General features: G+C 45.8%; 29 pseudogenes; all 29 read right to left on the minus strand.

Moving 5' to 3' along the window:
• Positions 1–38: 38 nt before the first annotated feature.
• On the minus strand, positions 39–157 carry LOC140295323 (5S ribosomal RNA; annotated as a pseudogene).
• A 269-nt stretch (positions 158–426) lies between these two features.
• Positions 427–545, minus strand: LOC140289322 (5S ribosomal RNA; annotated as a pseudogene).
• A 266-nt stretch (positions 546–811) lies between these two features.
• On the minus strand, positions 812–930 carry LOC140291979 (5S ribosomal RNA; annotated as a pseudogene).
• A 269-nt stretch (positions 931–1,199) lies between these two features.
• Positions 1,200–1,318, minus strand: LOC140287270 (5S ribosomal RNA; annotated as a pseudogene).
• Positions 1,319–1,587: 269 nt separating this feature from the next.
• LOC140272672 (5S ribosomal RNA) lies at positions 1,588–1,706 on the minus strand (annotated as a pseudogene).
• A 262-nt stretch (positions 1,707–1,968) lies between these two features.
• Positions 1,969–2,087, minus strand: LOC140295563 (5S ribosomal RNA; annotated as a pseudogene).
• A 269-nt stretch (positions 2,088–2,356) lies between these two features.
• LOC140297450 (5S ribosomal RNA) lies at positions 2,357–2,475 on the minus strand (annotated as a pseudogene).
• A 262-nt stretch (positions 2,476–2,737) lies between these two features.
• LOC140295564 (5S ribosomal RNA) lies at positions 2,738–2,856 on the minus strand (annotated as a pseudogene).
• Positions 2,857–3,125: 269 nt separating this feature from the next.
• On the minus strand, positions 3,126–3,244 carry LOC140297472 (5S ribosomal RNA; annotated as a pseudogene).
• A 668-nt stretch (positions 3,245–3,912) lies between these two features.
• On the minus strand, positions 3,913–4,021 carry LOC140296277 (5S ribosomal RNA; annotated as a pseudogene).
• Positions 4,022–4,290: 269 nt separating this feature from the next.
• LOC140294064 (5S ribosomal RNA) lies at positions 4,291–4,409 on the minus strand (annotated as a pseudogene).
• Positions 4,410–4,678: 269 nt separating this feature from the next.
• Positions 4,679–4,797, minus strand: LOC140284870 (5S ribosomal RNA; annotated as a pseudogene).
• Positions 4,798–5,066: 269 nt separating this feature from the next.
• Positions 5,067–5,185, minus strand: LOC140295259 (5S ribosomal RNA; annotated as a pseudogene).
• Positions 5,186–5,850: 665 nt separating this feature from the next.
• On the minus strand, positions 5,851–5,969 carry LOC140293102 (5S ribosomal RNA; annotated as a pseudogene).
• A 262-nt stretch (positions 5,970–6,231) lies between these two features.
• On the minus strand, positions 6,232–6,350 carry LOC140295565 (5S ribosomal RNA; annotated as a pseudogene).
• A 269-nt stretch (positions 6,351–6,619) lies between these two features.
• LOC140295324 (5S ribosomal RNA) lies at positions 6,620–6,738 on the minus strand (annotated as a pseudogene).
• Positions 6,739–7,007: 269 nt separating this feature from the next.
• On the minus strand, positions 7,008–7,126 carry LOC140289324 (5S ribosomal RNA; annotated as a pseudogene).
• A 266-nt stretch (positions 7,127–7,392) lies between these two features.
• Positions 7,393–7,511, minus strand: LOC140291981 (5S ribosomal RNA; annotated as a pseudogene).
• Positions 7,512–7,780: 269 nt separating this feature from the next.
• On the minus strand, positions 7,781–7,899 carry LOC140284792 (5S ribosomal RNA; annotated as a pseudogene).
• A 269-nt stretch (positions 7,900–8,168) lies between these two features.
• LOC140272676 (5S ribosomal RNA) lies at positions 8,169–8,287 on the minus strand (annotated as a pseudogene).
• Positions 8,288–8,549: 262 nt separating this feature from the next.
• On the minus strand, positions 8,550–8,668 carry LOC140295566 (5S ribosomal RNA; annotated as a pseudogene).
• Positions 8,669–8,937: 269 nt separating this feature from the next.
• LOC140297484 (5S ribosomal RNA) lies at positions 8,938–9,056 on the minus strand (annotated as a pseudogene).
• Positions 9,057–9,318: 262 nt separating this feature from the next.
• LOC140295567 (5S ribosomal RNA) lies at positions 9,319–9,437 on the minus strand (annotated as a pseudogene).
• Positions 9,438–9,706: 269 nt separating this feature from the next.
• LOC140297495 (5S ribosomal RNA) lies at positions 9,707–9,825 on the minus strand (annotated as a pseudogene).
• A 668-nt stretch (positions 9,826–10,493) lies between these two features.
• Positions 10,494–10,602, minus strand: LOC140296278 (5S ribosomal RNA; annotated as a pseudogene).
• A 269-nt stretch (positions 10,603–10,871) lies between these two features.
• Positions 10,872–10,990, minus strand: LOC140294065 (5S ribosomal RNA; annotated as a pseudogene).
• Positions 10,991–11,259: 269 nt separating this feature from the next.
• LOC140284876 (5S ribosomal RNA) lies at positions 11,260–11,378 on the minus strand (annotated as a pseudogene).
• Positions 11,379–11,647: 269 nt separating this feature from the next.
• LOC140295260 (5S ribosomal RNA) lies at positions 11,648–11,766 on the minus strand (annotated as a pseudogene).
• A 665-nt stretch (positions 11,767–12,431) lies between these two features.
• On the minus strand, positions 12,432–12,550 carry LOC140276408 (5S ribosomal RNA; annotated as a pseudogene).
• Between the last annotated feature and the right edge of the window lie 244 nt (positions 12,551–12,794).

Consider the following 12,794-nt stretch of genomic DNA (forward strand, 5'->3'; position numbering starts at 1 on the left):
GCAACAAAAGACATGCAGGTGGTAGAGAGAAGAGAAAAAGCTTACAGCACCTCGTAATCCCAAGCGGTCTCTCATCAAAGTACTAACCAGGCCCAACCCTCCTTGGCTTCTGAGATCAGACGAGGTCAGACATATTCAGGGTGGTTTGGCCGTAAGCAACAATCTCTGTGACAAATGTGCATTATATAGGCAATGGAATCATATGGTTCCTCTATGTAACAAGATAATTGCCGAAAAAGGCTGATATGTAGTGGGCACATCTTGTTCCCTGACGTGATAATTTTCTCCAGCTGAAAATGAGACTCTAAGATCACTTCGTGTCTGCCAACAAAGCAGCAGCAGCTGAAGATGACCAACTTCCTAATGTGTCACAGGGTGATCAGGCGTTGCAACAAAAGACATGCAGGTGGTTGAGAGAAGAGAAAAAGCTTACAGCACCTGGTATTCCCAAGCAGTCTCCCATTCAAGTACTAATCAGGCCAAACCCTGCTTGGGTTCTGAGATCAGACGAGGTCGGGCATATTCAGGGTGGTGTGGCCGTAAGCAACAATGTCTGTGACAAATATAAACTGTATAGGTACTGGAATCATACGGTTCCTCTATGCAACCAGATAATTGCCAAGAAAGGCTGATAAGTAGTGGAAACATCTTCCCTGATGTGATTATTCTCTCCAGCTGAAACTGAGACTCTCATATCACTTCGTGTCTGCCAACAAAGCAGCAGCAGCTGAAGATGACCAACTTCCTCATGTGTCACAGGGCGATCAGACATTGCAACAAAAGACATGCAGGTGGTAGAGAGAAGAGAAAAAGCTTACAGCACCTGGTATTCCCAAGCAGTCTCCCATTCAAGTACTAATCAGGCCCAACCCTGCTTGGGTTCTGAGATCAGACGAGGTTGGGCATATTCAGGGTGGTGTGGCCGTAAGTAACAATGTCTGTGACAAATGTGCATTATATAGGTACTGGAATCATACGGTTCCTCTATGCAACCAGATAATTGCCAAGAAAGGCTGATATGTAGTGGGCACATCTTGTTCCCTGACGTGATAATTTTCTCCAGCTGAAAATGAGACTCTAAGATCACTTCGTGTCTGCCAACAAAGCAGCAGAAACTGAAGATGACCAACTTCCTCATGTGTCACAGGGTGATCAGACGTTGCAACAAAAGACATGCAGGTGGTTGAGAGAAGAGAAAAAGCTTACAGCACCTGATAATCCCAAGCGGTCTCCCATCCAAGTACTAACCAGGCACAACCCTGCTTGGCTTTCGAGATCAGACGAGGTCGGGCTTATTCAGGGTGGTGTGGCCGTAAGCAACAATGTCTGTGACAAATGTAAATTGTATAGGTACTGGAATCATACGTTTCCTCTATATAACCAGATAATTGCAGAGAAAGGCTGATAAATAGTGGGCACATCTTCTTCCCTGACGTGATTATTCTCTCCAGCTGAAAATGAGACTCTCAGATCACTTCGTGTCTGCCAACAAAGCAGCAGCAGCTGAAGATGACCAACTTCCTTATGTGTCACAGGGCGATCAGACCTTGCAACAAAATACATGCAGGTGGTAGAGAGAAGAGAAAAAGCTTACAGCACCTGGCATTCCCAAGGGGTCTCCCATTCAAGTACTAACCAGGCCCAGCCCTCCTTGGCTTCCGAGATCAGTCGAGGTCGGGCATATTCAGGGTGGTGTGGCCGTAAGTAACAATGTCTGTGAAAAATGTGCATTATATAGGTACTGGAATAATACAGTTCCTCTATGTAACCAGATAATTGCAGAGAAAGGCTAACTTGTTGTGGGCACATCTTCTTCCTTGATGTGATTATTCTCTGCAGCTGAAACTGAGACTCTCAGATCACTTCGTGTCTGCTAACAAAGCAGCAGCAGCTGAAGATGACCAACTTCCTCATGTGTCACAGGGCGATCAGACATTACAACAAAAGACATGTAGGTGGTAGAGAAAAAGCTTACAGCACCTGGTATTCCCAAGCGGTGTCCCATCAAAGTACTAACCAGGCCCAGCCCTCCTTGGCTTCCAAGATCAGACAAGGTCAGACATATTCAGGGTGGTTTGGCCGTAAGTAACAATCTCCGTGACAAATGTGCATTATATAGGCAATGGAATCATACACTTCCTCTATGTAACCAGATAATTGCCGAGAAAGGCTGATATGTAGTGGGCACATCTTCTTCCTTGACGTGATAATTCTCTCCAGCTGAAAATGAGACTCTCAGATCACTTTGTGTCTGCCAACAAAGCAGCAGCAGCTGAAGATGACCAACTTCCTCATGTGTCAAAGGGTGATCAGACGTTGCAACAAAAGACATGCAGGTGGTAGAGAGAAGAGAAAAAGCTTACAGCACCTGGTATTCCCAAGCAGTCTCCCATCCAAGTACTAACCAGGCCCAAACCTGCTTGACTTCCAAGATCAGACGAGGTCGGGCTTATTCAGGGTGGTGTGGCCGTAAGCAACAATATCTGTGACAAATGTGCATTATATAGGTACTGGAATCATACACTTCCTCTATGTAACCAGATAATTGCCGAGAAAGGCTGACTTGTAGTGGGCACATCTTCTTCCTTGATGTGATTATTCTCTGCAGCTGAAACTGAGACTCTCAGATCACTTCGTGTCTGCTAACAAAGCAGCAGCAGCTGAAGATGACCAACTTCCTCATGTGTCACAGGGCGATCAGACATTACAACAAAAGACATGTAGGTGGTAGAGAAAAAGCTTACAGCACCTGGTATTCCCAAGCGGTGTCCCATCAAAGTACTAACCAGGCCCAGCCCTCCTTGGCTTCCAAGATCAGACAAGGTCAGACATATTCAGGGTGGTTTGGCCGTAAGTAACAATCTCCGTGACAAATGTGCATTATATAGGCAATGGAATCATACACTTCCTCTATGTAACCAGATAATTGCCGAGAAAGGCTGATATGTAGTGGGCACATCTTCTTCCTTGACGTGATAATTCTCTCCAGCTGAAAATGAGACTCTCAGATCACTTTGTGTCTGCCAACAAAGCAGCAGCAGCTGAAGATGACCAACTTCCTCATGTGTCAAAGGGTGATCAGACGTTGCAACAAAAGACATGCAGGTGGTAGAGAGAAGAGAAAAAGCTTACAGCACCTGGTATTCCCAAGCAGTCTCCCATCCAAGTACTAACCAGGCCCAAACCTGCTTGACTTCCAAGATCAGACGAGGTCGGGCTTATTCAGGGTGGTGTGGCCGTAAGCAACAATATCTGTGACAAATGTGCATTATATAGGTACTGGAATCATACACTTCCTCTATGTAACCAGATAATTGCCGAGAAAGGCTGACTTGTAGTGGGCACATCTTCTTCCCTGATGTGATTATTCTCTGCAGCTGAAACTGAGACTCTCAGATCACTTCGTGTCTGCCAACAAAGAAGCAGCAGCAGCTGAAGATGACCAACTTCCTCATGTGTCACAGGAGGATCAGACGTTGCCACAAAAGACATGAAGGTGGTAGAGAGTAGAGAAGAAGCTTACAGCACCTGGTATTCCCAAGCAGTCTCCCATTGAAGTACGAACCAGACCCAACCCAACCCTGCTTGGCTTCCAGGATAAGACAAGGTGGGGCTTATTCAGGGTGGTGTGGCGGTAAGCAACAATATTTGTTACAAATGTGAATTATATAGGTACTGGAATCATACACTTCCTCTATGAAACCAGATAATTGCCGAGAAAGGCTGATGTGTAGTGGGCATATCATCTTCTCTGATGTGATCATTCTCTTCAGCTGAAACTGAGACTCTCAGATCACTTCGTGTCTGCCAACAAAGCAGTAGCAGCAGCTGAAGATGACCAACTTCCTCATGTGTCACAGGGTGATCAGACGTTGCAACAAAACACATGCAGGTGGTAGAGAGAAGAGAAAAAGCTTACAGCACCTGGTATTCCCAAGCGGTCTCCCACCCAAGTACTAACCAGGCCCAACACTGCTTGGCTTCCGAGATCAGACAAATTCAGGGTGGTGTGGCCGTAAGTAACAATGTCTGTGACAAATGTGCATTATATAAGTACAGGAATCATACGGTTCCTCTATGTAACCAGATAATTGATGAGAAAGGCTGATGTGTAGTGGGCACATCTTCTTCCCTGACGTGATTATTCTCTTCAGCTGAAACTGAGACTCTCAGATCACTTCGTGTGTGCTAACAAAGCAGCAGCAGCTGAAGATGACCAACTTCCTCATGTGTCACAGGGCGATCAGACATTGCAACAAAAGACATGTAGGTGGTAGAGAGAAGAGAAAAAGCTTACAGCACCTGGTATTCCCAAGCGGTGTCCCATCAAAGTACTAAGCAGGCCCAGCCCTCCTTGGCTTCCGAGATCAGACAAGGTCAGACATATTCAGGGTGGTGTGGCCGTAAGCAACAATGTCTGTGACAAATGTAAATTGTATAGGTACTGGAATCATACGTTTCCTCTATATAACCAGATAATTGCAGAGAAAGGCTGATAAATAGTGGGCACATCTTCTTCCCTGACGTGATTATTCTCTCCAGCTGAAAATGAGACTCTCAGATCACTTCGTGTCTGCCAACAAAGCAGCAGCAGCTGAAGATGACCAACTTCCTCATGTGTCACAGGGCGATCAGACCTTGCAACAAAATACATGCAGGTGGTAGAGAGAAGAGAAAAAGCTTACAGCACCTGACATTCCCAAGGGGTCTCCCATTCAAGTACTAACCAGGCCCAGCCCTCCTTGGCTTCCGAGATCAGTCGAGGTCGGGCATATTCAGGGTGGTGTGGCCGTAAGTAACAATGTCTGTGAAAAATGTGCATTATATAGGTACTGGAATAATACAGTTCCTCTATGTAACCAGATAATTGCAGAGAAAGGCTAACTTGTTGTGGGCACATCTTCTTCCTTGATGTGATTATTCTCTGTAGCTGAAACTGAGACTCTCAGATCACTTCGTGTCTGCTAACAAAGCAGCAGCAGCTGAAGATGACCAACTTCCTCATGTGTCACAGGGCGATCAGACATTGCAACAAAAGACATGTAGGTGGTAGAGAGAAGAGAAAAAGCTTACAGCACCTGGTATTCCCAAGCGGTGTTCCATCAAAGTACTAACCAGGCCCAGCCCTCCTTGGCTTCCGAGATCAGACAAGGTCAGACATATTCAGGGTGGTTTGGCCGTAAGTAACAATCTCCGTGACAAATGTGCATTATATAGGCAATGGAATCATACACTTCCTCTATGTAACCAGATAATTGCCGAGAAAGGCTGATATGTAGTGGGCACATCTTGTTCCCTGACGTGATCATTCTCTGCAACTGAAACTGAGACTCTCAGATCACTTCATGTCTGCCAACAAAGCAGCAGCAGCTGAAGATGACCAACTTCCTCATGTGTCACAGGGTGGTCAGACGTTGCAACAAAAGACATTCAGGTGGTCCAGAGAAGAGAAAAAGCTTACAGCACCTGGTATTCCCAAGCAGTCTCCCATTGAAGTACGAACCAGACCCAACCCAACCCTGCTTGGCTTCCAGGATAAGACAAGGTGGGGCTTATTCAGGGTGGTGTGGCGGTAAGCAACAATATTTGTTACAAATGTGAATTATATAGGTACTGGAATCATACACTTCCTCTATGAAACCAGATAATTGCCGAGAAAGGCTGATGTGTAGTGGGCATATCATCTTCTCTGATGTGATCATTCTCTTCAGCTGAAACTGAGACTCTCAGATCACTTCGTGTCTGCCAACAAAGCAGCAGCAGCAGCTGAAGATGACCAACTTCCTCATGTGTCACAGGGTGATCAGACGTTGCAACAAAAGACATGCAGGTGGTCGAGAGAAGAGAAAAAGCTTACAGCACCTGGTATTCCCAAGAGGTCTTCCATCCAAATACTAACCACGCCCAACCCTCCTTGGCTTCCGAGATCAGTCGAGGTCGGGCATATTCAGGGTGGTGTGGCCGTAAGTAACAATGTCTGTGAAAAATGTGCATTATATAGGTACTGGAATAATACAGTTCCTCTATGTAACCAGATAATTGCAGAGAAAGGCTAACTTGTTGTGGGCACATCTTCTTCCTTGATGTGATTATTCTCTGCAGCTGAAACTGAGACTCTCAGATCACTTCGTGTCTGCTAACAAAGCAGCAGCAGCTGAAGATGACCAACTTCCTCATGTGTCACAGGGCGATCAGACATTACAACAAAAGACATGTAGGTGGTAGAGAAAAAGCTTACAGCACCTGGTATTCCCAAGCGGTGTCCCATCAAAGTACTAACCAGGCCCAGCCCTCCTTGGCTTCCAAGATCAGACAAGGTCAGACATATTCAGGGTGGTTTGGCCGTAAGTAACAATCTCCGTGACAAATGTGCATTATATAGGCAATGGAATCATACACTTCCTCTATGTAACCAGATAATTGCCGAGAAAGGCTGATATGTAGTGGGCACATCTTCTTCCCTGATGTGATTATTCTCTTCAGATGAAACTGAGACTCTCAGATCACTTTGTGTCTGCCAACAAAGCAGCAGCAGCTGAAGATGACCAACTTCCTCATGTGTCACAGGGCGATCAGACGTTGCAACAAAAGACATGCAGGTGGTAGAGAGAAGAGAAAAAGCTTACAGCACCTCGTAATCCCAAGCGGTCTCTCATCAAAGTACTAACCAGGCCCAACCCTCCTTGGCTTCTGAGATCAGACGAGGTCAGACATATTCAGGGTGGTTTGGCCGTAAGCAACAATCTCTGTGACAAATGTGCATTATATAGGCAATGGAATCATATGGTTCCTCTATGTAACAAGATAATTGCCGAAAAAGGCTGATATGTAGTGGGCACATCTTGTTCCCTGACGTGATAATTTTCTCCAGCTGAAAATGAGACTCTAAGATCACTTCGTGTCTGCCAACAAAGCAGCAGCAGCTGAAGATGACCAACTTCCTAATGTGTCACAGGGTGATCAGGCGTTGCAACAAAAGACATGCAGGTGGTTGAGAGAAGAGAAAAAGCTTACAGCACCTGGTATTCCCAAGCAGTCTCCCATTCAAGTACTAATCAGGCCAAACCCTGCTTGGGTTCTGAGATCAGACGAGGTCGGGCATATTCAGGGTGGTGTGGCCGTAAGCAACAATGTCTGTGACAAATATAAACTGTATAGGTACTGGAATCATACGGTTCCTCTATGCAACCAGATAATTGCCAAGAAAGGCTGATAAGTAGTGGAAACATCTTCCCTGATGTGATTATTCTCTCCAGCTGAAACTGAGACTCTCATATCACTTCGTGTCTGCCAACAAAGCAGCAGCAGCTGAAGATGACCAACTTCCTCATGTGTCACAGGGCGATCAGACATTGCAACAAAAGACATGCAGGTGGTAGAGAGAAGAGAAAAAGCTTACAGCACCTGGTATTCCCAAGCAGTCTCCCATTCAAGTACTAATCAGGCCCAACCCTGCTTGGGTTCTGAGATCAGACGAGGTTGGGCATATTCAGGGTGGTGTGGCCGTAAGTAACAATGTCTGTGACAAATGTGCATTATATAGGTACTGGAATCATACGGTTCCTCTATGCAACCAGATAATTGCCAAGAAAGGCTGATATGTAGTGGGCACATCTTGTTCCCTGACGTGATAATTTTCTCCAGCTGAAAATGAGACTCTAAGATCACTTCGTGTCTGCCAACAAAGCAGCAGAAACTGAAGATGACCAACTTCCTCATGTGTCACAGGGTGATCAGACGTTGCAACAAAAGACATGCAGGTGGTTGAGAGAAGAGAAAAAGCTTACAGCACCTGATAATCCCAAGTGGTCTCCCATCCAAGTACTAACCAGGCACAACCCTGCTTGGCTTTCGAGATCAGACGAGGTCGGGCTTATTCAGGGTGGTGTGGCCGTAAGCAACAATGTCTGTGACAAATGTAAATTGTATAGGTACTGGAATCATACGTTTCCTCTATATAACCAGATAATTGCAGAGAAAGGCTGATAAATAGTGGGCACATCTTCTTCCCTGACGTGATTATTCTCTCCAGCTGAAAATGAGACTCTCAGATCACTTCGTGTCTGCCAACAAAGCAGCAGCAGCTGAAGATGACCAACTTCCTTATGTGTCACAGGGCGATCAGACCTTGCAACAAAATACATGCAGGTGGTAGAGAGAAGAGAAAAAGCTTACAGCACCTGGCATTCCCAAGGGGTCTCCCATTCAAGTACTAACCAGGCCCAGCCCTCCTTGGCTTCCGAGATCAGTCGAGGTCGGGCATATTCAGGGTGGTGTGGCCGTAAGTAACAATGTCTGTGAAAAATGTGCATTATATAGGTACTGGAATAATACAGTTCCTCTATGTAACCAGATAATTGCAGAGAAAGGCTAACTTGTTGTGGGCACATCTTCTTCCTTGATGTGATTATTCTCTGCAGCTGAAACTGAGACTCTCAGATCACTTCGTGTCTGCTAACAAAGCAGCAGCAGCTGAAGATGACCAACTTCCTCATGTGTCACAGGGCGATCAGACATTACAACAAAAGACATGTAGGTGGTAGAGAAAAAGCTTACAGCACCTGGTATTCCCAAGCGGTGTCCCATCAAAGTACTAACCAGGCCCAGCCCTCCTTGGCTTCCAAGATCAGACAAGGTCAGACATATTCAGGGTGGTTTGGCCGTAAGTAACAATCTCCGTGACAAATGTGCATTATATAGGCAATGGAATCATACACTTCCTCTATGTAACCAGATAATTGCCGAGAAAGGCTGATATGTAGTGGGCACATCTTCTTCCTTGACGTGATAATTCTCTCCAGCTGAAAATGAGACTCTCAGATCACTTTGTGTCTGCCAACAAAGCAGCAGCAGCTGAAGATGACCAACTTCCTCATGTGTCAAAGGGTGATCAGACGTTGCAACAAAAGACATGCAGGTGGTAGAGAGAAGAGAAAAAGCTTACAGCACCTGGTATTCCCAAGCAGTCTCCCATCCAAGTACTAACCAGGCCCAAACCTGCTTGACTTCCAAGATCAGACGAGGTCGGGCTTATTCAGGGTGGTGTGGCCGTAAGCAACAATATCTGTGACAAATGTGCATTATATAGGTACTGGAATCATACACTTCCTCTATGTAACCAGATAATTGCCGAGAAAGGCTGACTTGTAGTGGGCACATCTTCTTCCTTGATGTGATTATTCTCTGCAGCTGAAACTGAGACTCTCAGATCACTTCGTGTCTGCTAACAAAGCAGCAGCAGCTGAAGATGACCAACTTCCTCATGTGTCACAGGGCGATCAGACATTACAACAAAAGACATGTAGGTGGTAGAGAAAAAGCTTACAGCACCTGGTATTCCCAAGCGGTGTCCCATCAAAGTACTAACCAGGCCCAGCCCTCCTTGGCTTCCAAGATCAGACAAGGTCAGACATATTCAGGGTGGTTTGGCCGTAAGTAACAATCTCCGTGACAAATGTGCATTATATAGGCAATGGAATCATACACTTCCTCTATGTAACCAGATAATTGCCGAGAAAGGCTGATATGTAGTGGGCACATCTTCTTCCTTGACGTGATAATTCTCTCCAGCTGAAAATGAGACTCTCAGATCACTTTGTGTCTGCCAACAAAGCAGCAGCAGCTGAAGATGACCAACTTCCTCATGTGTCAAAGGGTGATCAGACGTTGCAACAAAAGACATGCAGGTGGTAGAGAGAAGAGAAAAAGCTTACAGCACCTGGTATTCCCAAGCAGTCTCCCATCCAAGTACTAACCAGGCCCAAACCTGCTTGACTTCCAAGATCAGACGAGGTCGGGCTTATTCAGGGTGGTGTGGCCGTAAGCAACAATATCTGTGACAAATGTGCATTATATAGGTACTGGAATCATACACTTCCTCTATGTAACCAGATAATTGCCGAGAAAGGCTGACTTGTAGTGGGCACATCTTCTTCCCTGATGTGATTATTCTCTGCAGCTGAAACTGAGACTCTCAGATCACTTCGTGTCTGCCAACAAAGAAGCAGCAGCAGCTGAAGATGACCAACTTCCTCATGTGTCACAGGAGGATCAGACGTTGCCACAAAAGACATGAAGGTGGTAGAGAGTAGAGAAGAAGCTTACAGCACCTGGTATTCCCAAGCAGTCTCCCATTGAAGTACGAACCAGACCCAACCCAACCCTGCTTGGCTTCCAGGATAAGACAAGGTGGGGCTTATTCAGGGTGGTGTGGCGGTAAGCAACAATATTTGTTACAAATGTGAATTATATAGGTACTGGAATCATACACTTCCTCTATGAAACCAGATAATTGCCGAGAAAGGCTGATGTGTAGTGGGCATATCATCTTCTCTGATGTGATCATTCTCTTCAGCTGAAACTGAGACTCTCAGATCACTTCGTGTCTGCCAACAAAGCAGTAGCAGCAGCTGAAGATGACCAACTTCCTCATGTGTCACAGGGTGATCAGACGTTGCAACAAAACACATGCAGGTGGTAGAGAGAAGAGAAAAAGCTTACAGCACCTGGTATTCCCAAGCGGTCTCCCACCCAAGTACTAACCAGGCCCAACACTGCTTGGCTTCCGAGATCAGACAAATTCAGGGTGGTGTGGCCGTAAGTAACAATGTCTGTGACAAATGTGCATTATATAAGTACAGGAATCATACGGTTCCTCTATGTAACCAGATAATTGATGAGAAAGGCTGATGTGTAGTGGGCACATCTTCTTCCCTGACGTGATTATTCTCTTCAGCTGAAACTGAGACTCTCAGATCACTTCGTGTGTGCTAACAAAGCAGCAGCAGCTGAAGATGACCAACTTCCTCATGTGTCACAGGGCGATCAGACATTGCAACAAAAGACATGTAGGTGGTAGAGAGAAGAGAAAAAGCTTACAGCACCTGGTATTCCCAAGCGGTGTCCCATCAAAGTACTAAGCAGGCCCAGCCCTCCTTGGCTTCCGAGATCAGACAAGGTCAGACATATTCAGGGTGGTGTGGCCGTAAGCAACAATGTCTGTGACAAATGTAAATTGTATAGGTACTGGAATCATACGTTTCCTCTATATAACCAGATAATTGCAGAGAAAGGCTGATAAATAGTGGGCACATCTTCTTCCCTGACGTGATTATTCTCTCCAGCTGAAAATGAGACTCTCAGATCACTTCGTGTCTGCCAACAAAGCAGCAGCAGCTGAAGATGACCAACTTCCTCATGTGTCACAGGGCGATCAGACCTTGCAACAAAATACATGCAGGTGGTAGAGAGAAGAGAAAAAGCTTACAGCACCTGACATTCCCAAGGGGTCTCCCATTCAAGTACTAACCAGGCCCAGCCCTCCTTGGCTTCCGAGATCAGTCGAGGTCGGGCATATTCAGGGTGGTGTGGCCGTAAGTAACAATGTCTGTGAAAAATGTGCATTATATAGGTACTGGAATAATACAGTTCCTCTATGTAACCAGATAATTGCAGAGAAAGGCTAACTTGTTGTGGGCACATCTTCTTCCTTGATGTGATTATTCTCTGTAGCTGAAACTGAGACTCTCAGATCACTTCGTGTCTGCTAACAAAGCAGCAGCAGCTGAAGATGACCAACTTCCTCATGTGTCACAGGGCGATCAGACATTGCAACAAAAGACATGTAGGTGGTAGAGAGAAGAGAAAAAGCTTACAGCACCTGGTATTCCCAAGCGGTGTTCCATCAAAGTACTAACCAGGCCCAGCCCTCCTTGGCTTCCGAGATCAGACAAGGTCAGACATATTCAGGGTGGTTTGGCCGTAAGTAACAATCTCCGTGACAAATGTGCATTATATAGGCAATGGAATCATACACTTCCTCTATGTAACCAGATAATTGCCGAGAAAGGCTGATATGTAGTGGGCACATCTTGTTCCCTGACGTGATCATTCTCTGCAACTGAAACTGAGACTCTCAGATCACTTCATGTCTGCCAACAAAGCAGCAGCAGCTGAAGATGACCAACTTCCTCATGTGTCACAGGGTGGTCAGACGTTGCAACAAAAGACATTCAGGTGGTCCAGAGAAGAGAAAAAGCTTACAGCACCTGGTATTCCCAAGCAGTCTCCCATTGAAGTACGAACCAGACCCAACCCAACCCTGCTTGGCTTCCAGGATAAGACAAGGTGGGGCTTATTCAGGGTGGTGTGGCGGTAAGCAACAATATTTGTTACAAATGTGAATTATATAGGTACTGGAATCATACACTTCCTCTATGAAACCAGATAATTGCCGAGAAAGGCTGATGTGTAGTGGGCATATCATCTTCTCTGATGTGATCATTCTCTTCAGCTGAAACTGAGACTCTCAGATCACTTCGTGTCTGCCAACAAAGCAGCAGCAGCAGCTGAAGATGACCAACTTCCTCATGTGTCACAGGGTGATCAGACGTTGCAACAAAAGACATGCAGGTGGTCGAGAGAAGAGAAAAAGCTTACAGCACCTGGTATTCCCAAGAGGTCTTCCATCCAAATACTAACCACGCCCAACCCTCCTTGGCTTCCGAGATCAGACGAGGTCGGGCATGTTCAGGGTGGTGTGGCCGTAAGCAACAATGTCTCTGACAAATGTGCATTATATAGGTACTGGAATCATACGGTTCCTCTATGCAACCAGATCATTTCCGAGAAAGGCTGATGTGTAGTGGTAACATCTTCTTCCCTGACGTGATTATTCTCTGCAGCTGAAACTGAGACTCTCAGATCACTTTGTGTCTGCCAACAAAGCAGCAGTAGCTGAAGATAACCAACTTCCTCATGTGTCACAGGGTGATCAGACGTTGCAACAAAAGACA

The sequence above is a fragment of the Leuresthes tenuis genome, unplaced genomic scaffold, assembly GCF_036924035.1.
Source record: "Leuresthes tenuis unplaced genomic scaffold, fLeuTen1.0.hap1 SCAF_1, whole genome shotgun sequence".
Taxonomy (NCBI): domain Eukaryota; kingdom Metazoa; phylum Chordata; class Actinopteri; order Atheriniformes; family Atherinopsidae; genus Leuresthes; species Leuresthes tenuis.